The following is a 27,265-nucleotide window of genomic DNA, read 5'->3' as shown; positions in this document are numbered from 1 at the left end:
GCCTCGACGTGGCGCTACTGCCTCAGCACCCTGTTAGTATCCCCGCCAGGTACTAATGGGAGTTGCTAAGGTATCAAATATTTTTCTATTAGATTAACTTTCTGTGGTGAGTTTACTTCATATCTACACTGCAAGGACAGGAACTTCAAGCCGCTCAATACATTTGAATGGTGAGCCAGGCACAAAATGCAATTTTTGTGAAGCTAATGATGGAGCAATACAGCTCCGACAGCAACTTCTCAATTTCCACGTTTAATCCAGCATCTGCCCTCGTCTGAAATTGCTGTGGCATTTACAACAACAACTTGTATTTACATAGTGTCTTTAACGTAACAAAACGCCCCAAGGCACTTCACAGGAGTTATAAGACAAATATTTGACACCGAGCCACATAAGAAATTAGGGCAGAAGAGATAAGTTTTAAAGAGTGTCTTAAAGGAGGAAAGAGAGTTAGAGGGGCAGAGAGGTTTAGGGTTCCAAAGGTTAGGGCCTAGGCAGCTGAAGGCACAGCCACCGATGATTGAGCGATTATAATCAGAGATGCTCAAGAGGGCAGAATTTGAGGAGTGCAGATATCTCGGGGGGGTTGTGAGGCTGAAGGTGATTAAAGAGATAGGGAGGGGCGAGGCCAAGGATGGATTTGAAACCAAGGATGAGAATGTTGAAATTGAGGCATTGCTTAACTGGGAGCCAATGGAGCTCAGTAAGCACAGGGGTGATGGGTGAACGGGACATGGTGTGACAATTGTACATCCCTGTCTGGAGTAAAAATAAAAAGGGGAAGGTGGCTCAACCATGACTAACAAGGGAAATTAAGGATAGTGTTAAATCTAAGGAAGAGGCATATAAAAAAAAGCAGCGAACCTGAGGACTGGGAGAAATTTAGAATTCAGCAGAGAAGAGCAAAGGGTTTAATTAAGATGGGGAAAATAGAGTATGAGAGGAAGCTTGCCAGGATCATAAAAACTGACTGCAAAAGCTTCTTTAGATATGTGAAGAGAAGGTCCCTTGCAGTCAGATTCAGGTGAATTTATAATGGGGAACAAAGAAATGGCAGACCAGTTGAACAAATATTTTGGTTCTGCCTACACGAAGGACAACACAAATAACCTTCCAGAAGTACGAGGGGACTGAGGGTCTAATGAGAAGGAGGAACTGATGGATATCCTTATTAGACGGGAAATTGTGTTCGGGAAATTGATGGGATTGAAGGCTGATAAATCCCCGAGACCTGATAGTCTGCATCCCAGGGTACTTAAGGAAGTGGCCATAGAAATAGTGGATGCTTTGGTGATCATTTTCCAACAGTCTATTGACTCTGGATCAGTTCCTATGGACTGGAGGGTAGCTAATGTAACACCACTTTTTAAAAAAGGAGGGAGAGAAAACGGGTAATTATAGACCGGTTAGCCTGACATCAGTAGTGGGGAAAATGTTGGAATCAATTATTAAAGATGAAATAGCAGCGCATTTGGAAAGCAGTGACAGGATCGGTCCAAGTCAGCATGGATTTATGAAAGGGAAATCATGCTTGACGAAGCTTCTGGAATTTTTTGAGGATGTAACTAGTAGAGTGGACAAGGGAGAACCAGTGGATGTGGTGTATTTGGATTTTCAAAAGGCTTTTGACAACGTCCCATTCAAGAGATTGGTGTGCAAAATCAAAGCACATGGTATTGTTGGTAATGTACTGACGTGGATAGAGAAATGGTTGGCAGACAGGAAGCAGAGAGTCGGGATGAACGGGTCCTTTTCAGAATGGCAGGCAGTGACTAATGGGGTGCCACAGGGCTCAGTGCTGGGACCCCAGCTCTTTACAATATATATTAATGATTTAGATGAAGGAATTGAGTGTAATATCTCCAAGTTTACAGATGACACTAAACTGGGTGGCGGTGTGAGCTGTGAGGAGGACGCTAAGAGGCTGCAGGGTGACTTGGACAGGTTAGGTGAGTGGGCAAATGCAGGCAGATGCAGTATAATGTGGATAAATGTGAGGTTATCCATTTTGGGGGCAAAAACACAAAGGCAGAATATTATCTGAATGGCGGCAGATTAGGAAAAGGGGAGGTGCAACGAGACCTGGGTGTCACAGTTCATCAGTCATTGAAAGTTGGCATGCAGATACAGCAGGCGGTGAAGAAGGCAAATGGTATGTTGGCCTTCACAGCTAGGGGATTTGAGTATAGGAGCTGGGAGATCTTACTGCAGTTGTACAGGGCCTTGGAGAGGCCTTACCTGGAATACTGTATTCAGTTTTGGTCTCCGAATCTGGGGAAGGACATTTTTGCTATTGAGGGAGTGCAGCGAAGGTTCACCAGACTGATTCCTGGGATGGCTGGACTGACATATGAGGAGAGAATGGATCAACTGGACCTTTATACACTGGATTTCAGAAGGAAGAGAGGGGATCTCAGAGAAACATGTAAGATTCTGACAGGACTGGACAGGTTAGATGTGGGAAGAACGTTCCCGATGTTGGGGAAGTCCAGAACCAAGGGACACAGTCTTAGGATAAGGGGTAGGCCATTTAGGACTGAGATGAGGAGAAACTTCTTCAATCAGAGAGCTGTTAACCTGTGGAATTCCCTACTGCAGAGCGTTGTTGATGCCAGTTCATTGGATATCTTCAAGAGTGAGTTAGATATGGCCCTTACGGCTAAAGGGATCAAGGGGTATGGAGAGAAAGCAGGAAAGGGGTACTGAGGGAATGATCAGCCATGACCTTATTGAATGGTGGTGCAGGCTCAAAGGGCCAAATGGCCTACTCCTGCACCTATTTTCTATGTTTCTATGAGTTAGGACACGGGCATTTGGATGACCTCAAGTTTACGTAGGGTAGAATATGGGTGGCCAGCCAGGAGTGCATTGGAATAGTCAAGTCTAGAGGTAACAAAGACATGGATGAGGGTTTCAGCAGCAGATGATCTGAGGCCATGGCGGATTTGGGCGATGTTATTGAGATGGAAATAGGCATTCTTAGTGATGCTGCAGATATGTGGTCGGAGTTAATTTTAATCCAGCCTGGTTATGTAACAATTATAGGGAAGCATATCTCCTGGTAGTAGCAGTGTATATCTTTTGACAATAGTAGGGAGTCCAGAGTTAAAGTCAGAGGTCCCCTGGAGTGAAAAAGTTGACATAGATAGCGTGGACATAGGAATTGGCATGGAGCATCGATGAACTGTTGTCCAAGTTCTGAGACAAGTGTAGCAGGCGAGGGAAGTCCAGAAGCTATTTGAAGTGCCACAGTAATGAGAATCGGTTGCGGTGCAGAAAGATGATGGCGAAGTTGACGTGAAGTTGGAGATCACCGTAGATCAGAAGCAGTGGAGAAAATGTAAAATCACAAGCCAGCGACCAACAAAACTGAAAAACCAGTAGAACGAGACACCCAGCTCAGCAGAGAAACAGCCACGGTGGGGAAGATCATTCTTAAGCAGCAAATTTTATGAAGGCAACTGAGTCTTATGGTTTAATCCAGTTTAGTCCAGTGCAGAATTGTAGTGATGTAATCTAGTGTAGTCCAATACAGAAACGTAGTCTTGATGTCCAGAGAAGTCCAGAAATTTGGAAACCAAATTTGAGAAGCAGAGGGATTGGGGTTGGATAATGATGGTTTTAAAGTTAACTTGTAGCTGGGGCTAAATTGCACCTACTGATGGAGCCAGGGGAAGCGATGATAGTTGGGAGAGAAAGGACAAAGGATGACAGAAGATAGAAGAACCAGAGCTCCTTATGGAATTGCCAGCCTAGTGGCAGCCATCTTCCATAATTTCACTTAAATAATGGCGTACTATTAGCCTTGCCATTATCTTGACTGCAATTTTTGGGACAATATAATGAGTTTTTATTTCGACTGGTGAAGGACATATTTAAGACTGACAACAGGAATAATTTCTTCACACAATCATTAATCAATACTTAAAATTAATTATTCCACTGATTCACCATTCTCCCTATTTAAATTTTACTATTTAAAAAAATGTGTTAATTCAATTGTACAAGATGCTGATTATAATCAAATACAATTTTGTCAAAATAACAGATTGGAACATCTGAACTAAAAAGTTACTGTTCAGAGGGTTGACATTTTATCAGAATTCCAGAAACCAACACCAAAGCACTTTATTTTATTTTCTGTTCCCCTTATAAGTAACAAACAACTGAATAACCATTCTGATAGAGGATTGTAATTTGCCATTTGTAGCTGAGAATAGATGTCTCAGACAGATTGTGCATGTGCTACCGTTGCTCATGGCGCTATCACAACATATTAAAAATAACAAGAAGATAAGTGTTTACCATTCAGGTATCAACAAATCTTCCAGCAGATGAACTTGCTAATCAAAATTAATCAGTCCTAAAGTGCATCTCATTATGACTGTTACCATTGGTAATAAGAACACATAACTGCTTGTTAACGTTAACAGACAATGTTGTAGATGAGATAATTTTAACATTCCTTAACCACTGGCATCGTGGCTGTACTGATTTTGCATTCTGTATATCATCTGATCCCAACCAGTTTGCTGAAAAGTTTTGAACACTGGAATGGATATTAAGTGTAAAGATGAATTGGTTTCACTCCAACTGCAAAACCTTAACGAACTGTGAATATGTCTCAGATCTTCTGTAGAGAAAGGATACATTCATTTAAGAAAGGGTGTGAACAAATACACTTATGACGAGAGGTTATAGTACATACACTGCTGATCTATCTCTTGTTCCACTTCTTTTGTAAATTTTCTCCCCTCTACGTTGAGTCCTTGTTGGGCTATGGTTTCATTGGCCCCAGTTGACCACTGATACTGCACCCAAGTAGCTGATAGATCAACCAAGTAGATTAATCTATATGATAAGAATTTTGGACGCCAGCAATAAATCAGCTTGTTTTTATTTATATTGACAGAAAGTACAAACAAGTCTATGGCCCAGAAACTTGGGAGCGCCCCATTTGGGGGCGGTAACACTGGCAAGGCGCAGAAGTCTCTCCTCTCGCGATAATTTGGGGTTGCCACCCCCGAAAGGATATGGAGCATTAAATCAAGGACTTCACTTCCTTTCTGGGACGATAGCGGGCACACGGCTCAGGAGTGGGGTGCACAGCTTGGGAGCGGGGCGCACGGCTCTAGAGCGTACGAGGGGGAGAGTACCCACTGGGCCGCATACAAGGGGCTATTCCCTAAATTAAAGGGAAGGGCCCAAGCTGCATACTCTGCATATTGGGAACCTACCTACCTGGACCACCGGAGCGTGGGTGTGCGGTGAGATAAACCCGGCACTCAAGCAGAGTGCAGGCTGAGCGATCGCAGCACGGACCCCATGTCCAAATCAGCACCAGTGCGGAAAAAATAACTGGAGATTTTTTTCAGGAGTAGCTGACCAACTCCCCTTTAAATTTCACCCCACTAGCAGCCGGCCGCCCATTCACATCCCATGAAGCTGTCACTGTCATCGCCCAGCACAGCTTCGAGGGGCAATACCCTATTTAGAGTCCGAGGTGCTAACAGGGTGATGTGCACGGTGATGACATCACAATCTCTGGGTGCAGGAGATCGGGGCGCAATGCCGTACCACCTTCGCTAAACTCCCGCCGAATTTAGCAGGAGTCGTTAGCAGAGCCGCGCGCAGTCGCAAGGTTATTTGCACCCCGTTAGTGCCCCCTTGGGATAGCAACTCAAATCACCATAGTCCGAAGGTTGCGCCCGGTCACAAGCAACAGTAGAAGGAAAAACCCCTACAGATGGGAGGAAGAGTAATATGTGAGGAGGACACAAAACCTACAAAAGAACATAGACAAGCTAATTGAGTGAGCAAAAATTTGGCAGATGGGGTATAATGTTGGGAAGTGTGAGGTCATGCATTTTGGCAGAAAAAATAATCAAAGAGCAAGTTATTATTTAAATGGAGAAAGATTGCAAAGTGCTGCCGTATAGCGGGACCTGGGGGTACTGTGCATGAAACACAAAAGGATAGTATGCAGGTACAGCAAGTGATCAGGAAGGCCAATGGAATCTTGGCTTTTATTGCAAAGGGGATGGAGTATAAAAGCAGGGAAGTCTTGCTACAGCTATACGGGATATTGATGAGGCCACACCTGGAATACTGCGTGCAATTTTGAAACTGCATAATTACGAAAGGATATACTTGCTTTGGAGGCAGTTCAAAGAAGGTTCACAAGGTTGATTCTGGAGATGAGAGGGTTGACTTATGAGGAAAGGTTGAGTAAGTTGGGCCTCTACTCATTGGAATTCAGAAGAATGAGAGGTGATCTTATTGAAACGTATAAGATTATGAGAGGGCTTGACAAGATGGATGTGGAAAGGATGTTTCTACTGATGCGGGAGACTAGAACTAGAGGGCTTAATCTTAGAATAAGGGGCCGCCCATTTAAAACTGAGATGAGGAGAAATTTCTTCTCAGAGGGTTGCAAATCTGTGGAATTTGCTGCCTCAGAGAGCTGTGGAAGCTGGGACATTGAATAAATTTAAGACAGAAATAGACAGTTTTTTAAATGATAAGGAGATAAGGGGTTATGGGGAGCCGGCGGGGTAGTGGAGCTGTGTTCATGATCAGATCAGCCATGATCTTATTGAATGGCGGAGCAGGCTCGAGGGGCCGTATGGCCTCCTCCTGTTCCTATTTCTTCTGTTCTTATTGAACTTAAAGGACCAGTGCAAAAGGGGCAGAATCCCAATATAACTGGGGTTTTCCCAAATTGGTAACAAAGCACGAAAGATGGATTCAGGAATAAACTGAAATGAGCAGTGTAAAGACTTTTTTCCACCTATCTTTAAAGTAATGTGAGCGAAAATGTGGAACAAAAGTAGAAAATGCTGGAAATACACAGCAGGGCGTTTTTCAGCTGTAAAGAGAAAAGACTTTTCAGGTACATATCCTTCATCAGACTGTTGGCTAAGAAATGAACCGGCATTTTAGGAAGATTTCAAAAAGAGAAAGTAAAACTCGGTGGGAGAGGGGGCTAGAATCAAAAGATATGCTAGTCATAGAGAGCAGCAATTGACCTGCTTAATAGGAAAGCTGTCATGTAGAAGGTCCCGTCTGCCTTTTAAAGTGGATGTAAATGGTCTTTTCAAAGAAGAGTAGGTGTCAGCTGTTGCTCAATTGGTAGCACTCTTGCCTCTGAGTCAGAAGGTTGTGGGTTGTTGTGGATTCAATTCCCATTCCAGATACTTGAGCACAAAAATCTAGGCTGACCCTCTAGTGCAATGCTGAGGAAGTACTGCCGGGTTGGGGTTGCTGTCTTTCAGACAAGGTATTAAACTAAGGCCCTGTTTGCCCTCTCAGATGGATGTAAAAGATCCCATGTCACTATTTGAAAAAAAGCAGGGGGGCCGAAATTCAGGGTCCGTATAAGGCCCATTTCCGCCGTTTTGCGGCGACCATGCGGCGGAATTGAGTGGCCACCGCATTGCAGTCCATTAGCCACCCCGACCCAAATTCAGCTCGGGGAATTTTTGACCTGTCCCAACTTCCACCCTGCAAGCGCTTCATCAAAGCGTGCACCATCACTATCCCGCATCTACATTTTAATCCACCCCAAACTTTGTTTAAAAAATCCACGAGCTGCTGGATGGTGTCCCCGACAACTTTTTCTGTCAGTGCACCTTCTCCTGCCTGTGTACAGTCTGGCAGTGCGGCGGCCCTTCAAGGGGAGGGCCCACTGCCACTGCCGCGGCCGCCATGTTGATGTTTTTGCCGGCCGACTTCCCAATTGGCCAGCCAATTATTGCTCCTGGTTCGGCCGGGGTGCCAGGCTGCTGGCCTGGCCGAAACCCTCCATGGTGGCCCAGTGGCCGAAGCTAAAAAATCCCCGATTCTCTCCCCTTTAACGGAGGGGAGAGAGCGTGGTGATGCACACGCGCAGTGATGTCACCACCGCTCATCAGTGGAGACTCAATCCCGTACCAACTTCTGCCCCTCAGCTTGACTTACCGTCGCACTTCCACCCCCACGATGACCGACATCCGGTCCCACGTCAAAAAAAGTTCAAAGTCCCAAAAATCGATCCGAAGGCTGCCTCATCGCTCCCGGAAACCAGGTAATAAATCGTTGGTGCACCAGCTTTCTGGCGTGCCTAAATTTCGTCCCCCCAGGTGTCCTGGCCAACATTAATCTCTCAGCCAACATCACTAAATTATTACATTGCTGTTTGTGGGAGCCTGCTGTACACAAATTGGCTGCTGTGTTTCTGAGATTACAAATGTGACTACACTTTAAAAAGTACTTCATTGGTTGTAAAGTGCTTTGGGATGTCCTGGGGATGGGAAAGGTGCTTTTTAAATGCAAGTTTTTTTTCAGTATCCTGGTCGACATTTATCCCTCAACCAACACCACCAAAAGCAGATTATCTGCTCATTTATCTCATAGCTGTTTATGTGCAAATGGACTGCTGCGTTTCCCTAAATTACAATAGTGGCTTCAAAAGTATTTCATTAGGTGTGAAGTGCTTTGGAATGCCCTGATGTTGTGAAAGCCATTATATAAATGCAAATTAATTCTTTTTACTGGGAGAGAAGGAATACATTTTTTTTAAAGCCAGGCAACTTAATATTTGATAGTAAGCCATGATGTGAAGATTTTTTTTTACTAATAACATCAATTATGATCTTGTACAATAAATTTTCATTGCCGTTCATTTTAGTTAATTTTCTTTTTAACCCTTTTGATTGCAAGAATTTTTAAATTACTTGCATGACTGATCAAGAAGGTGGAGAAGTAGCGAACTGGTTGACCATTGCATGATCCAGTAATTGGCTCAAGTCAGCAGAAACTGTAAGAGACAGGACAAATTAGACAGGGCATCAATTGAATTGTCTGTTTGTTTGGATAGAAGGAAGACAAATGGAAACTGGGGACAAATCAGTGATATCTCATTAAAATGAAGAAAGAGGGCACCCTTGATGGTGAATGAGTTTATTCAGAGCAGCTCAGCGATACAGACTAAAAAGATCCCAGGTTCAAACACTGGTCTGTGTCGGGTTAGCTGATCTTAGCAATAGGCGGCTTCAATTACTTTCAGCTCGTGCCCAATGGAGGTGAGCATGTATGGATATTGGGTGAGGACAACTGTGATGCCAAACGGCTAAAAAAAAACTGCCAACATTCACTGACACATCTCACACATGAATAATGGCCACTACAGGATAGTGTATAATATAATAGGTTAACAGTTTGGCACAGGTGAAGGGCAACATGGGATAGTTAGCATAGATGGCTACAATAAAAGAGGAAGTGTAGAAACCGCAGACATAACTTGGGCGTGGATTGGTAAAAGTTTTAAAACATCTGGTGAGAAATAATGAAAATTAGCAAAACAATACAGAAGTCAGTGTTACTATCTTTATATATTATGAACTTATTCTGTGTGATGCAGGCTGACACACAAGACTTGATATTTGCAGGGAGGGAGTGCAGAAGTGTGTTTGCAGCTGGGAAAACAGAAATGCTGGTAACATGTAGCTCCTGCAAAATTTAACAGCAGGACTGTTTCCAGGAGCTGGCCAGTTTGAGAGGCTGTTCAGCTGCTGGATGGGAAAGTGAGCAGTAGAAAGCCTCAGCCAGGGATGGCTGGGGCCATTCCTGGCAACTGGAGAAGCTTGGGGCATGGTGAGGGACGCGGAGGAAGCGATCGAAGGGAGGAAGAGTCTGACAATCCCTCCCATGGTCGGATGATCTTGGGGAAGTGTCTGAGAATTGCGGGTGTCAGTTGATCATGGCAGGGTTCTGAAGATTGGAAAGGGGTTCGGCCAATCGCAGTAGAAGGTTTGCTTGAGGGGCCGGGGAAAACACTCCTGCTCCTCCTGGCCCTTAAGCAGTGCTCTAAAAAGCACTTAATCTGCTGGATGTGGCAGCTATCACCCCTCTTCAGCTGCCGGGTTTCCAAGCTCTGGGAAAACCAGCCCACAGCTGGTATATTCAAATGGCTGCCAAAATATTAGGAACAAAGCCTAATTTACATATTATAATCACGGATCTGCCTCTCAGGAGTGGGTTACTCAGACGCTCCCAAACACGCCGGAAGTTCGCAGCAGGTTGGGTTCAGGTTTCACATGTTTACTGATTTAAACATCCCATACTCTCTCCTGCCCATCATGGGGTTGGGGCGGGGGGGAAGGTTTAAAATTTCCCCCCCATGGTTTAGATAATTGCTCTGAATCTGCAGGCCAAAGTTATGCAAGCAGGATGTGTTGTCAGTTTAAGCCAATTTAAAAAGCTTCAAAGGATCTGTGTGACGAATTATGGCATAGTTTGGAGACAATGGGCCTGAAATCCCGGTTCTGGGCTTCCTGTGGGTGGTCGTCTCAAAAGAAGAAAAAAGATGTGCACCTACCTTTTGCTTGGGCGCCCATCAGCGATTCCGGTTTTACACCTCTTCATGCGCATCGGAGCGCGTTCACGTCTTGTCGGTATGTAACTCAATCTGGAGCTGGAGTCACATGGGCCTGGACACCAAATCAAGATAAAGTATTTTCATTTATAGTAATGGGAGCTCCATAACTCCAAGTTCCTATTACTATCAATAAGAATCCCTCCCCAACACCCAAACACAACATAAAAAATAAAAAAAACACCTCACATATTTAACATCAATTGAAATTAAAGTTAATGAAATGTTTTAGAATTTTTTTTTTTTAAGTGTTGTAATTAGGGTTTAAAATAAACTTACCTAAGTGGGCAGGGTTTTTAACATAAAAATGTGTTTTTAAATGTTATTTTTATATGATTTTTTAAATATGTTTTAAAACTGTTATGCTGGTAAAAGTAGGCCATGTGCCTGCTTTTACCAGGCGCAAGAGTTTTAAGGACATGAGATGGGCAAATAGCGCAATCTCGCCCATGTGAATGTCCTTGCTGCGGGGATGTGGAGGATCTGTGACAGATTGGAAAAGCTGGTTTTCGGCGCATGCGCATTGTGCACCGAAAACTGGCTTTTGCAGGGCCTCCCGTACATATGGACCTGACAAGGCCGGAATTGCAGGCCCAATATATCTGGGTCAGCTGACTATTATCCTGGAAGGAGCATGATGTTTATAACTGTACAAAATTATCTTAACTTTTGTTGATAAGAAATTAAATGTCTTCGATATTCTGTTAAGAATGTAGTATTATGTGGTGCAACATAGCCATCTATTTGCGAGTAGAATGTGACATATAAGGATCACATGATAATTTCCGAATTGATAGATTCGGAGCAAGTCATCGAATGTTGGTTAGAAACTGTTCCGAGAGATGTAAAAATGAGCTAACTTTTAGGAGTTCTTTGATATTTCACACTGTAGTTTGAAGTCCCTGATGGATATTCTACTTGTAAATATTTCTCACCTCTGAGACAGAAGTTTGTGGGTTCAAGCCTCTTCCAGAGACTTGAGCAAATAATTTTTTAGTGCAGTTCTGCATTGTCAAAGGTCCCGTTTTTCAGATGAGGTGTTAAACCTGCCCTCCCAGGTAGACTTAAAAAAAATCCCATGTCACTGTTCGAAGAACAGGGGAGTTCTCCCAACATTTATCTCTCAACCAACGCGTAAAAACACAGATGATCTGGTAACTTAATTTCTGTTTTGCTGTATGCAATTTGATTGCTGTTTCCTAATTTACAACAGTGACTACACTTCAAAAGTACCTCATTGGTTATAAAGCTCATTGAAGTGTCCTGAGGTCATGAAAGTTTTCTGCTTATACCCAATTACAGCTTAGTAATATGCTTGATACCACCACTATGTCTGAGGCTGCTTATACCCAATTACAGCTTAGTGATATGCTTGATACCACCACTATGTCTGAGGCTGCTTATACCCAATTACAGCTTAGTGATATGTTTGATACCACCAATAGGTCTGAGGCCGCTTATACCCAATTACAGTTTAGTGATATGTTTGATACCACTAATATATCTGAGGCTGCTTATACCCAATTACAGTTTAGTGATATGTTTGATACCACCAATAGGTCTGAGGCTGCTTATACCCAATCGCAACCTTGACGTTTTGAGGCATCCTGCACCCCTATCTGGTTCTGACCTCAGAATTTAGGTGGATAATGAGCTTCCCACAATAAAACACTCAGCGATGCAAAAGACAAGAAATGTTCATGGAAAAGTCAGGTAAGTCCTACTTTATTAAAACCCAGGTGAGCGTTTAAACAAGGTTAAGTTGCTAAAGACAACACAAAACTAATACACACATAATAAAAGTGGTGCGAGCCCCCAAAGTGTGGACCAAGTGAAATACAAGGTCGACGCACTGGCTTATTGAATCACTTTGAACTAAGGAAAAAAAAAGGTTTATGGGAGGAACGGACACAACGAAATTCTACACAAGTTTAAAACCCTTATACCCACTCTATCACCCATCCCCTCCTTTACACCTAACTAGCCTAAGCTGACAATTGGGAGAAGACTCCAGGGTGATACTCTCAGTTTCCTTTGACGGGTATAGTGGGTCCCACCTTCAATCGGATTTGCTCCAGTTACCCTCGGAGGTTGTATGGGCTCGCAGTTGTGTTTCTTTTCGGCCGGTTGAGTTGTCGGTGTGGACTGGGGTGAATGTTGCCTCCCCTGGTCACCTCGGTCATTGGTTGTCCAGTCGGTGGGCCTCGGAGCGCGGGCCTGGTGTACGGCTCGGTTGCTTCGGGCAAGGTTGGGCCCCCCTTTTTCTCTCCCTTGGTTTTCGGTCGCTGGTTCAGCACATGAATGGAGTCTAGGTCCGCTGGTGGCAGTTGTCTTTAGCCGCTCCGAAGTTCTTTAGCCGGGGTCGTACTTTTGCGAGGCTGAGTCCCTCTTTTTTTTTTATTTCAAAATATACTTTATTCATATAAAAATTTGCACAATACATTCGAAAGCAGTTCAGTACATTTGGATGTGGTCAGCAATTCCATACATTACATTTGGATGCTGACCGCAGTTCCATTCAATACATTTCTTTACTCTACATTTCAAGGTACAATTCATACAATCCAGGATACATTTTGGTACATTCATCAAGTTACATTACATGTGTCACCATACGGTACATAGTGAGGGTACAGTTACATTTCTTTCCAACATGCATTACGCAACAGAACTTGCATTATTTGGCACTACATAGGTGTTTGCAGATCATGGTGCTCAATGTATACAAAAGGTTTACCATTGCAGCCCGAGGGGAGTTTTATACTGATTCCTGCCCCCGGGTTTACCGTGGCGGAAGGGCTTTAAACTGTGGCCCTTCCCCACCGTGCCTTTGCGGCGGCTGCACCAATTTTAAGTGCGTCCCTCAGCATGTAGTCCTGGATCTTGGATTGCGCCAGTCTGCAACACGCAGACGTGGACATCTCCTTGCTCTGGAAGACCAGCAAGTTTCGGCAAGACCAAAGTGCATTTTTCACCGAGTTGATGGCCCTCCAGTAGCAGGTGATGTCTGTCTCGGTGTGTGTCCCTGGGAACAGCCCGTAGAGCACAGAGTCCTGTGTTACGGAGCTGCTCGGGATGAACCTCGACAGCAACCACTGCATCTCTTTCCAGACCTGCCTTGCAAAGACGCAATCCTGAAGGAGATGGGTGACAGTCTCGTCCGCCCCGCAGCCGACTTGGGGGCACCGTGCCGTGCTGCTGAGACGCCGGCTGTGCATGAAAGCTCTGACGGGTAGGGCCCTCCTCACCGCCAACCAAGCTACATCTTGGTGCTTGTGTGAAAGCTCTGGCGATGAGACATTCTGCCAAACGAGTTCGACAGTCTGCTCGGGGAATCACTAGACAGGGTCCACCCTCTCCTTCTTTCATAGGGCATCCAGGACCTTACGTGCTGACCACTGTTTTATGGCTTTGTGGTCAAAGGGGTTTTTTGTGAAAAACGTTTCCACGAAGGAGAGGTGGACAGGCATGGTCCAGCTAGTGGGGCCGTTTCTCGGCAGCGTGGCCAGGCCCGTCCTTCGCAACACCGGGGACAGGTAGAACCTCAGCACGTAGTGACACTTGGTGTTTGCGTACCAGGGGTCTGTGCACAGTTTGATAGAGCCGCACACAAAGGTGGCCATCAGGATGAGGGCCACGTTCGGAACATCCTTTCCTCCACTGTCCAGAGATTTGTACATTGTGTCTCTGCGGACACGGTCCATTTTGGACCTCCAGACAAAGTGGAAGACGGCCCGGGTGACTGCCGCGGTACAGGAGCGCGAGATGGGCCAGACCTGCGCCACGTACAGCAACACCGAGAGCACCTCACTCCTGATGACCAGGTTCTTTCCTGCCATGGAGAGGAAGCGCAGCTTCCACCATCCCAGTTTTTGCTTCACTTTGGCGATACGCTCTTCCCAGTTTTTGGCGCACGCCCCGTCCGCTCCGAGCCATATTCCCAACACCTTCAGGTAATCTGGCTTAACGGTGAAGAGAATAAAGGATCGGTCAGCCCAGTTGCCAAAAAACATGGCCTCGCTTTTGCTGCGATTGACCTTCGCTCCCGAGGCCAGTTCAAACTGGTCGCAGATTGTGAGCAATCTGCGAACCAACTGCGGATCCGAGCAAAAGATGGCGACATTGTCCAAGTACAGGGAGGTCTTGACCTGAGCGCCTCCGCTGCCTGGGATTGTCAATCCTCTAATGCCCGCATTCTTCCTGATGGACCCGGCAAAGGGCTCGGTACAATACACAAACAAGCCAGACGAGAGAGGACAACCTTGCCTGACTCCAGATCTGAAGGAATGTGGACCACAAGATCCTGTCAAAGGCCTTCTCCTGGTCTAAGCTGATTAAGCAGGTGTCCACCCCCCTGTCCCACACGGAGACGATCGTATCCCTGAGTAGCGCGAGGCTATCAGAGATCTTCCTGCCGGGGACAGCGCAGGTCTGGTCCGGGTGAATCACCAGCTCAAGAGCAGACTTGACCCTGTTGGTGATGACCTTTGACAGGATCTTGTAGTCCACATTGAGTAGCGAAACATAGATATAGAAACATAGAAAATAGGTGCAGGAGTAGGCCATTCGGCCCTTCGAGCCTGCACCGCCATTCAATGAGTTCATGGCTGAACATGCAACTTCAGTACCCCATTCCTGCTTTCTCGCCATACCCCTTGTTCCCCCTGGTAGTAAGGACTACATCTAACTCCTTTTTGAATATATTTAGTGAATTTGCCTCAACAATTTTCTGTGGTAGAGAATTCCACAGGTTCACCACTCTCTGGGTGAAGAAGTTTCTCCTCATCTCGGTCCTAAATGGCTTCCCCCTTATCATTAGACTGTGACCTCTGGTTCTGCACTTCCCCAACATGGGGAATATTCTTCCTGCATCTAACCTGTCTAAATCAGTCAGAATTTTAAACGTTTCTATGAGATTCCCTCTCATTCTTCTGAACTCCAGTGAATATAAGCCCAGTTGATCCAGTCTTTCTTGATATGTCAGTCCCGCCATCCCGGGAATCAGTCTGGTGAACCTTCGCTGCACTCCCTCAATAGCAAGAATGTCTTTCCTCAAGTTAGGAGACCAAAACTGTACACAATACTCCAGGTGTGTCCTCACCAAGGCCCTGTACAACTGTAGTAACACCTCACTGTCCCTGTACTCAAACCCCGTCGCTATGAAGGCCAACATGCCATTTGCTTTCTTAACCGCCTGCTGTACCTGCATGCCAACCTTCAATGACTGATGTACCACGACACCCAGGTCTCATTGCACCTCCCTTTTTCCTAATTTGTCACCATTCAGATAATCGTCTGTCTCTCTGTTTTTACCACCAAAGTGGATAACCTCACATTTATCCACATTATACTTCATCTGCCATGCATTTGCCCACTCACCTAACCTATCCAAGTCACTCTGCAGCCTCATAGCATCCTTCTCGCAGCTCACACTGCCACCCAACTTAGTGTCTTCCGCAAATTTGGAGATACTACATTTAATCCCCTCGTCTAAATCATTAATGTACAATGTAAACAGCTGGGGCCCCAGCACAGAACCTTGCGGTACCCCACTAGTCACTGCCTGCCATTTACTCCTACTCTTTGCTTCCTGTCTGACAACCAGTTCTCAATCCACGTCAGCACCCCAATCCCAAGTGCTTTAACTTTGCACATTAATCTCTGTGTGGGACCTTGTCGAAAGCCTTCTGAAAGTCCAAATACACCACATCAACTGGTTCTCCCTTGTCCACTTTACTGGAAACATCCTCAAAAAATTCCAGAAGATTTGTCAAGCATGATTTCCCTTTCACAAATCCATGCTGACTTGGACCTATCATGTCACCTCTTTCCAAATGCGCTGCTATGGCATCCTTAATAATTGATTCCATCATTTTACCCACTACCAATGTCAGGCTGACCGATCTATAATTCCGTGTTTTCTCTCTCCATTCTTTTTTAAAAAGTGGGGTTACATTGGCTACCCTCCACTCCATAGGAACTGATCCAGAGTCTATGGAATGTTGGAAAATGACTGTCAATGCATCCACTATTTCTCAGGTCACCTCCTTAAGTACTCTGGGATGCAGTCCATCAGGCCCTGGGGATTTATCGGCCTTCAATCCCATCAATTTCCTCAACACAATTTCCCGACTAATAAGGATTTCCCTCAGTTCCTCCTTCTTACTAGACCCTCTAGACACTAGAAATGGGCTGCCAGTTTTTGATTTCCTCCCTCTCCCCCTTCTGCTTGTCGATGAGGGTGATGATGCCTTTCCTCATCGATTCTGACATGCTGCCGGCCAGAAGCATACCCCCGTACACTTCCAGCAGGTCAGGGCCCATCCAGTCCCACAAAGCCGAATACAACTCAACCGGTAAGCCTTCGCTTCCGGGGGTTTTATTCGTCTCGAAGGACCGGACGGCCTTTGTCAGCTCGTCCAGACATAACGGGTGGTCCAGACTCTCCCACTCGCTGTCATCTAGGACCTCCGTGATAGACAACAGGAACGACTGGGAGGCCGCGCGGTCTGTGGGCTTGACGTCATACAGCCTGGCATAGAAGGTTGGCATGCAGGTACAGCAGGCGGTTAAGAAAGCAAATGGCATGTTGGCCTTCATAGCGAGGGGATTTGAGTACAGGGGCAGGGAGGTGTTGCTACAGTTGTACAGGGCCTTGGTGAGGCCACACCTGGAGTATTGTGTACAGTTTTGGTCTCCTAACTTGAGGAAGGACATTCTTGCTATTGAGGGAGTGCAGCGAAGATTCACCAGACTGATTCCCGGGATGGCGGGACTGACCTATCAAGAAAGATTGGATCAACTGGGCTTGTATTCACTGGAGTTCAGAAGAATGAGAGGGGACCTCATAGAAACGTTTAAAATTCTGACGGGTTTAGACAGGTTAGATGCAGAAAGAATGTTCCCAATGTTGGGGAAGTCCAGAACCAGGGGTCACAGTCTGAGGATAAGGGGTAAGCCATTTAGGACCGAGATGAGGAGAAACTTCTTCATCCAGAGAGTGGTGAACCTGTGGAATTCTCTGCCACAGAAAGTAGTTGAGGCCAATTCACTAAATAAATTCAAAAGGGAGTTAGATGAAGTCCTTACTACTCGGGGGATCAAGGGTTATGGCGAGAAAGCAGGAAGGGGGTACTGAAGTTTCATGTTCAGCCATGAACTCATTGAATGGCGGTGCAGGCTAGAAGGGCTGAATGGCCTGCTCCTGCACCTATTTTCTATGTTTCTATGTTTCTATGATTTGCTGATCCTCAGCATGTCAGGCTGCGAAGATGTCACAGAACCGTCTTCTTCCTTTAGGCTGGTGATCACAGAGCTCCCCCTGTGTACCTTTTGGAAGAAGAAACGCGAACACGTCTCATCCTGCTCGATGGAGCGGACTCTGGAGCGGGAAATGATTTTGGAGGACTCTGAGGCAAAGAGCGAGGCTTGCTGGCCCTTCACCTCTTCGAGTTCCTCCGCGACATCGACCCCCATCGACTGCAATAGGAGCAGGTTTTGCATGCTCTTCTGGAGTTGGGACAATTCCCTTTGTCTCCCTCTCACCTTCTGAACACCTTTGAGGATGAAGAACCTCTTTTTATATCTCTTGATTGTGATTCCCCGATACGCTGGTGGGAAACAGAGAGGTTTTACGGTTCTCCAACCTTTGTAATCCCTCTTGAGTTCCTCCACGTTTTCCGGAGGCAGCAGTTTCACGTTCAGCTTCCATATCCCTCTGCCAACTTTCTGGTTTTCCTGTGGGCGACAGTCGGCCAGTAGGAGGCAGTGGTCAGAGAATAACACCAGCGTGACGTCGGTGGATCTGACCTTGAGCGTGTGGGACACAAAGAAGAAGTCTATTCTCGAACGGACAGACCCATCTGGTCTCGACCAGGTGTATCTACGCGGTGCTCCGTCTGCAGGTTTGCTGAAGACGTCGCACAGCTTGGCGTCTTTTACCGCGTCCATCAGGAGTCTGGACGTGGTGTCCAGCTTGCTGTCGGCTCTGCTGGATCGTCCAGCCGTATCGATGATGCAGTTGAAGTCACCGCCCAGAATGACCGGCCTGGACGTTGCCAGCAGCAGTGGGAGCTGCTGGAAGAGGGCCAGCCACTCGCTTCTGAGAGGCGACGCATACACGTTAATTAGCCTTAGAGGGGAATTTTTGTACATTACATCTGCTACGAGGAGGCGGCCGCCCACCACCTCCTTAACTTCAGTGATGGTGAAGTGGCCTCCTCGCAGCAGAATGCCCAGGCCTGAGGACCGGCAGTCATTGCCTCCTGACCATACGGATGGTCCATGGGCCCACCATCGTGACCACTGCCAATAATTGCTGAAGTGCGGCAGATCGCACTCCTGCAGGAACAGCAGGTCTGCTTTGACCTTGGCGAGGTACCCCAAGGTGGAAACACATCGCGTAGTGGATTTTATGCTATGCACATTAATAGATGCAATTTTTAATTCCATATTTAAGTTACAGGTTACAGTTCAAAACATTTACATTTCAAATAAACTGTCCTTTACGTTGGAGACCTGCCCAGTGGCCAGTTCCTGCATGCATAGATTAACACTATAAAAGTCTACTTCACCTGGACAGGCGTACTGGTCATCCTCTGCCGTGGGAGTGTTTCGACCAGGGGACTGCTGCAGATTTGTCAGAAAGTCCGATATGTCCTCTTGTCCTTGCCTGGTGTTGGTGGTTCCCTCTTTTCATCACTCACAACGTTCTCGAACTGGGTTGCTTCGGTCGCTGCATCGCTGCCGGTATTCCGGAGGTGGGGTGTACTGGGCACTCCGCTGCTCCAGTTATCCCGGAGCTGGGCTGCGCTGGTCGCTTCTTCGCTCCCGGTATTCTGGAGCTCGTGTGCGCTGGGCACTTCGCTGCTCCCGGGTTCTCGGAGCGGGGCTGTGTTGGTCGCTCCACTGCTCTCGGTCGCCTGGGACTGTGGGTTGGCGTTTTGCTGCTTGTTCTGGTGGCGGTAGTGAGGGCTCGTGTCTCGCCTTTCATCGTCAGACGATCAGATGTCGCTGCTGTCTATCGTGGATGTTAGCCGCCTCTTCCCTTTCATTTCAGCAGGGGCCCTTGCTTGCCTCTTTTCCTTATGCGTACGGGCCTTTTTTTTTTGACGGTCTCCCATCCCGCTTCATCATCTGCTGTCTCCTCATACGTGGACTCAGTGTGCTAGGGGAGAGCTTCACTGCTGGGTGCTGGTGTCTCGCAGCTCGCCATAGCAGGCTTCTCTTCCTCCCTGACTTGTTCAGAGTCCACAACGGCGATTGCTTCTTTGCCCTGCGTGTCGATCAGGGGGAGGGTGTTGGTCTCCTCTGGAGCATTGTGTTCCTCAGCTTCCTCCTCCTCTCGTGCAATGTTCTTTGCTGCCTGCGCATAGCTGAAGTTGCGTTTAGGGCAGTTCTTGTTGAGATGCCCAGCCAGACCACAAAGGTTGCAGCACTTGGCCTCTTTACAGTCTTTTGTCTGGTGGCCTTCGTTCTTGCAGTTGCGGCAGATGATTCTCTTGCAGCTTGCCGCCACGTGGCCTGCCTTCCCGCAGGTGCGGCACACGTTGGGTTGGCCAGCGTACACCATGTAGCCTCGACGTCCTCCGATGGCAAAGCTGGAGGGGGGGTGCAGGATGGTCCCGCTGGCGTCCACTTTCACGGTGACCTGGATCTGGCGCTTGGGGTCCAAATCCCGTAGAGGTCTTTCAGGTCGCTGCTGTTTCCTGCCCCATCGACATACCTGGCGGGGAAAGTCAGCACATCGATGACTGTGTTGTGGTGGTTGTACATCTGCACTGTGATAGTGCGTCTTCTCTGTGAGGGGAGGGTGAACAGTGGTTCCCAAGTCAACACTGACCACAGTGGTTCACTCGCCTCCTTCAATCCCTTCAGGAACTTCAGGCATAGGGTGACGGTTCTGAAGGTTACATCAAAGTAACCTCTCTTCGGGAGGTCCTGCAAGGCGAAGACATCGGCAACTTTCATGCCACATGTTCCAAGCAGGATTTTCTCCACAAAGAGTTCCCGGTTGATCATTGTCTGTCCTTCCACTTTCTTTACCGTCACTCGGATGGTGTTTCTGACGCCCTGGTTCGCCGCTCGGTTGGCCGCCATCCGGGTTACAGATTCCTCCTTTCGACTTGTATTGTGGCCGAAGCCTTCAATCTGTCTTGGTGCCAGTCCGGCACCTTGGCAGGCCTCCTGGTCTGCCCAATGGTTGGTCGACACGCAGATTTTCTTCTTCTCTCCAACTGGTGCTTGGCCAGAGCCAGCCAAACTGGAAAGACGAGTTTCTGCAATTAGTCAATTAGCATATGAATGCCCAATCAACACTTGATCTTAGCCAAAAGGCCGACAGCCAGCAGGGAGTGCCTTTGAGCAGCAACGCATCAAAAGAGCCAGCACTCTCTTTCAGTCAAAACCTCAAGAGGCTGAGTCCCTCTCTCTTCCTTCGAGGTGTCGTCAGGTCCCCTTGTCTGTGTTCTTCAAGTACTGCCAGCTCTCACCTTTATACCCAGTTCGGTTCCGGCCTTTTTCGCGCCCAAACTGAATCAGTGTCTCATTGTTTGAGTCAAGGTGGGGATGAGGTGTTAAGGTAAAGCATTGTTTCTTGTGCACCTTGGTGCCTGATAGTCTGGCTGGCTATTGTGTCAGGGTCGGGATGCACCGAGGTGTTGGCCTTTCCTATTGTCTTTATGTACATGGGTAATGGGCTGGTGATGGGCCCTTCTCCTTGATTAGATCCAGGTAAGCTGTCCTTTACAAAATGGGCCAGGTATCCTTATTGGTCGAGGATTTCCCTGCTTCTGGCCCGGCTCGATTCACTGGTTGGCCGGCCCAGTATGCACTTTCCCAGGATTGGCTGGCTTCTCAGCCTGCCTGTGGCCCCCGAATTCACATAGTGTCTGGCCACAGACATCCTTCCCAGCCTGCCTTTCTTCCTGCGGCTTGCCTTGGCCAAAGTTCGATTAAAAGGGTGTATGGGATGATCCCATGCTCTGTTTCCTTGTTACCGGGTGCCTTTTTTTTTGTGTAGCACTGGATTTTCGACCCTTACATATCTTTGTATCGTCAGCAAACTTGGTTACGTTACACTCAGTCCTTTCTTACAAGTCGTTAATATAGATTGTAAATAGTTGGGGTCCCAGCACTGATCCCTGCAGCACCCCACTAGTTACTGATTGCCAACCAGCGAAGGAACCATTTATCCCGACTCTCTGTTTTCTGTTAGTTAGCCAATCCTCTATCCATGCTAATATATTACCTCCAACCCCGTGAACTTTTATCTTGTGCAGTAACCTTTTATGAGGCACCTTGTCAAATGCCTTCTGGAAGTCCAAATACACCACATCCACTGGTTCCCCTTTATCCACCCTGTTCGTTACATCCTCAAAGAATTCCAGCAAATTTGTTAAACATGGCTTCCCCTTCATGAATTCATGCTGACTCTGCCTGACCGAATTTTGCTTTTCCAAATGTCCTGCTACTGAATCGATCTTCTGTCAAGGGCACATGATTGAGGGAGTTGCCACCCTTTATGCCCTTGGTAGGCCCCAGGGGAATTCTCTCATCAGCTGAGAGTTGCTCCATAATCCACTGAGGGTCCAAAGAGGACCCAAATCATTACAAAATATTGATAACTTTCCCCAAGTCCACTTGCTCCACGTGCAAAAGGCGTTAAAAGCTTGATTTTCTACTTTCCAGCTCTCGTTGTGCCTCCTCTCCACTAGTGGAGTGGCATTGTGCTGCTCTGATATTCTAGCGGCAATTCAGTGGGCACCACTGTAGTGCCCCTGCAGGAGTGATGCACCAACCTTAGCAATGAAAATGAGCCCAAACCTGCAATTTGGGATGGGGTCTGCATTTCCCGGAATGAATAGTCAGAGTTTCCATCCACCTATGTTGCAAAAAGGAATCCCATAATTTCAGGGCCCAAGTGTTGTTCCTGAACATGTTACATAAGAACATAAGAAATAGGAACAGGAGTAGGCCATACGGCCCCTCCAGCCTGCTTCGCCATTCAATACGCTCATGGCTGATCTGATCATTGACTCAGCTCCACTTCCCCGCCTGCTCCCCATAACCCCATATCCCCTTACGTTTAAGAAACTGTCTATTTCTGTCTTAAATTTATTCAATGTCCCAGCTCTCTGAGGCAGCGAATTCCACAGATTTACAACCCTCAGAGAAGAAATTTCTCCTCATCTCAGTTTAAAATGGGCGGCCACTTATCCTAAGATCGTGCCCTCTAGTTCTAGTCTCCCCCATCAGTGGAAACATCCTCTCTGCATCCACCTTGTCAAGCCCCCTCATAATCCTACAGGTTTCGATAAGATCACCTCTCATTCTTCTGAATTCCAATGAGTAGAGGCCCAACCTACTCAACCTTTCCTCATAAGTCAAACCCCTCATCCCCGGAATCAACCGAGTGAACCTTCTTTGAACTGCCTCCAAAGCAAGTATATCCTTTCGTAAATATGGAAACTAAAACTGCATGCAGTATTCCAGGTGTGGCCTCACCGATACCTTGTATAGCTGTAGTAAGACTTCCCTGCTTTTTTACTCCATCCCCTTTGCAATAAAGGCCAAGATATCATTGGCCTTCCTGTTCACTTGCTTTACCTGCATACTATCCTTTTGTGTTTCATGCACAAGTACCCCCAGGTCCCGCTGTACTGTGGCACTTTGCAATTTAAATGGGGGTGACTAGAACTCCATGTTCATCCATTTAAGTCTGCAACTTCCTGCCTGGTATAAAACATTACAAACAAACAATCTATGTGATCATCATACTGGGTTGCACCACTTCGCCTCTTCTCGATCTTCCTCACTGCAATGCTCCATCTCACAAACAAGCTCCCCGCTGGAGTGGAATTAAACTATAGAACCAGTGGGAACCTGTTCAACCCTTGTCGCCTCTAGGTTAGATCCAAGACCGTCCCATCCTCTGTCATCGAACTACAGTACGCGGATGACGCTTGCGTCTACGCACATTCAGAGGCCGAACTCCAAGCCATCGCCAACATCTTCACCAAGGCGTACGAAAGCATTGGCCTCACACTAAACATCCGTAAGATAAAGGTCCTCCACCAACCTGACCTCCCCAAACAGCACTGCCCCCCAGGTCATCAAAATCCACGGCTCGGCCTTGGACAGCGTGGACCACTTTTCATACCTTGGGAGCATGCTATCAGCAAGGACAGACATTGACGACGAGGTCCAACACTGCCTCCAGTGCACGAGTGCCGTCTTCGGTCGCCTGAGGAAGAGAATGTTCGAAGACCAAGCCCTCAAATCTGGCACCATACTTATGGTCTACAGGGCTGTAGTGATACCTGCCCTCATGTATGGCTTAGAAATGTGGACCATGTACAGTAGACACCTCAAATAGCTGGAGAAATATCACCAACGATGTCGCCGCAAGATCCTGCAAATCCACTAGGAGGATAGATGCACCAACTTCAGTATTCTCGATCAGGCCAACATCCCCAGCATCGCAGCACTGACCACACTCGACCAGCTCCGTTAGACGAGCCACATTGTCTGCATACCCGACACAAGACTCCTAAAAGCAAGCGCTCGACTCGGAAGTCCTACAGGGCGAGCGAGCCCCAGGTGGGCAGAGGAAACGTTTCAAGGACACTCTCAAAGCCTCCTTGATAAAGTGAAATATCCCCATCGACACCTGGGAATCCGTGGCCAAAGACCGCCCTAAGTGGAGGAAGAGCATCCGGGAGGGCGCTGAGCACCTTGAGTCTCGTCGCCGAGAGAATGTAGAAAACAAGTGCAGTCAGCGGAAGGAGCGTGCGGCAAACCAGACTCCCCACCCACTCTTTCCTTCAGCAACTGTCCCACCTATGACAGAGACTGTAATTCCCGTATTGGACTGTACAGTCACCTAAGAACTCACTTTTAGAGTGGAAGCAAGTCTTCCTCGATTTTGAGGGACTGCCTATGATGATGATGGTGCATCGCTTACAAATCAAATGTAGTTTTAATGCCACCTAGTGGATACATTATGCCTTGCACATAAAGACTATTGGATTCACAATTTACAATTTCTACCTGAGCTTGTGGAAGTTTGAGTTTTCTACTTTTGCTCAGAATATTTTAACATGGCAGTAATGCAGATATTAAAACATTTCAAATATTCTTCTAAAATCAATTCTAAACTGCTGACAATTAACCATTTTCTTCCTGCTTTACTTGAGATATCATCATCGTAGGCAGTCCCTCGAAGCGAGGATGACTTGCTTCCACGCCAAAAAGGGATGAGTTCACAGGTGTTTCAATGAAGGACCTAATATTCCAGATCCAGAAATGCATCATGAAGGGTGGAAGATGCCTGTGCTTGGATTTTTTTAACGTGTGGTGGCCGTTGCACACCAGCCACCACACGGGCTTGACCGAGCTAGGTCTTGGTCCAGTGGCAAGGATTACCCAAGACTAACTGGAGACCAGCTCTGCTCCACAGACCGAGCGCGCACACATATCGCAGTGTGGGCTGCCTGTGCTTCCCCTGGGCCCTCGCCACTTCTGGGCCCCGAACTCACGCCTCTCCTGGGCCCCGGTCACTTCCCTCTACGGACTCTTGCCCCTCCTTCTGTGCCTGCCCGCACTGCAATCAGCAACCTGGCTTCGTAGCCGTCGCCCTCCTGCAGCAGCACGCGTTGCTCCCTGCAATGGTATGCCGTTGCACGCTGCTCCCTCCAATGGCCCCAGCCTGCTGATAGTCTTGCAGGCCGGGACTGCGCCGATTTCCGGGCTGGGCCGCCACACAAACACACACACACACACACGCACAGAAACACACACACAGAGAAACACACAGAAACACATACACACAGAAACACACACACGCACAGAAACATACACACAGAAACACACACACACACACACACACAGAAACAAATACACACAGAAACACACACACAGAAACAAATACACACAGAAACACACACACAGATATAGACCAGAAACAAAAAGCAAAAAACTGCAAATGTTAGAAACCTGAAGCAGAAGCAAAAAGCATTGGGAACATTCAGCAGGTCATTCAGCATCTGTGGAGAGAACAAATGAGTTAATGTTTCAGCCAACTGATGAAGCGTTCACAGATGCCCATTGACCTGCTGAGTGTTTCCAGCATTTTCTGACTAGATATGTTAGTCCAAGCACAGGCTTGAGAGTACTGTTGAACTTTTTCAGTGTATTAAGAAATTATGGGAGGTAACTTGTTTTAAAAGTGGCTGAATGCATGGGACAAAGCAAAGGCCCTGACAGCATCTCAGCAGACAACTTGTGCACCAGAACTAGCCACCCATCGCACCCCCACCTCTCCCACCCATTCAAGCTATTCCAGTACAGCTATAACACTGGCAATATGGAATTACAAAAAACAGGATAAATCTAATCTGGCCCATTAACACCCTAATTGGCATCAGATTGATCAAAGTGTCATCAAGCAACAGGTACTCACCAATAGCCTACTCATTGATGCTCAATTTGGGTTAGTCACTCCAGGAGTGGACATGAGTTGAATGCCAGAGGATAGGTGAATGCAATTGCCCTTGATATCAACAAAGAATGGCAGCAAGAGGTGCTAGCAGAGCTGAGGTCAAGGGAACAATCTTTTGGTTGCTAGAGTCAAACCTGACACAAAGGAAGATTGTCATTGTTTTTGGAAACCAATCGTCACAGCCCAGGACATTACTGAAGGAGTTCCTTAAAGCAGTGTCCTCTGCCCAACCATCTTCAGCTACTTGGTCAATGACCTTCCCTCCATCATAAGATCAGGAGTGGGGCTGTTCACTGACAATAGTATTCAGTTCCGTTCATAACTGCTCCAATAACAATACCATCTATATAGAAGGACTTGGACAACATCCAGACATAGGTGGACAAGTGGCAGGTAACATTCACATCACATAAATAGCAGGCATTGACCATTTTCAATAATAAAAGGAATAACCACCTCCTCCTGACCTTCAATGTAAATATATCTCAACCCAAAGTCAAAAGGGTCGAAAACCAGAGGACACAGATTTAAGGTGATTGGCAAAAGAACCAAAGGCGACATGAGGAAAAACTTTTCTATGCCGCGAGTGGTTAGCATCTGGAATATACTGCCTGAAAGGGTGATGGAGACATGCTTTCAAAAGGGAGTTGGATAAGTACTTGAAAGAAAAAAAATTGCAGGGCTATGGGAAAAGAGCGGGGGAGTGGGACTAGCTGAGGTGGTCTTGAAGGGAGCTGGCATGGGCTTGAAGGCCGAATGGCCTCCTTCTGTGCTGTAGCCATTCTTTGATTTTATGATTCTATGAGGTACTACTACTACTTTTGTATGATGGGAGAAGCTTATAATGGGATGTCTAGTTTGGCTATCCATTCGATGGCCTTCTGAGATGCTGGGTGGATAAATGAGGTGCCTCCCACAACAGATCTTAGTGGGCAGGTTGATGTGATGTGTTCCATGGTCTGTGACTCATGACCACAGTCGCACTTTGGGTTGACCCTCGTCTTCCACTGTGGAGCAAGTGGCCGTATCGTCCATGTCCTGTGCGGATTTGATTGAGCGTTGTCCACTGTCTTCGAGGGTGGTCGAAGCCAGGGACCTCTGCTGTTGGGTCAGTGATGAGGTGTTGGTTCTTTATGTTGCATGCATTCCATGGTTCTGTGCATCTGGATAGTGGATCGATACCAGCTGCATAAATATTGGCTGCTGTTTCCCAGAAAGACCGATGCAATTTTAAGCACTTTCATGGTGGGTTTTTCAAGTCTTCGTGAATGGGAAGGTGGATGTTGTTCATGATTGTTTCCATCTCATGAAGCATGGTGGTGTTGTGGCGAATGACAGACGGGGCAACGTGG

Source organism: Pristiophorus japonicus, chromosome 5, assembly GCF_044704955.1.
Source record: "Pristiophorus japonicus isolate sPriJap1 chromosome 5, sPriJap1.hap1, whole genome shotgun sequence".
Lineage (NCBI taxonomy): Eukaryota > Metazoa > Chordata > Chondrichthyes > Pristiophoridae > Pristiophorus > Pristiophorus japonicus.
The sequence above is the reverse complement of the archived record's forward strand: the minus strand, read 5'-3'. Positions refer to the sequence as shown.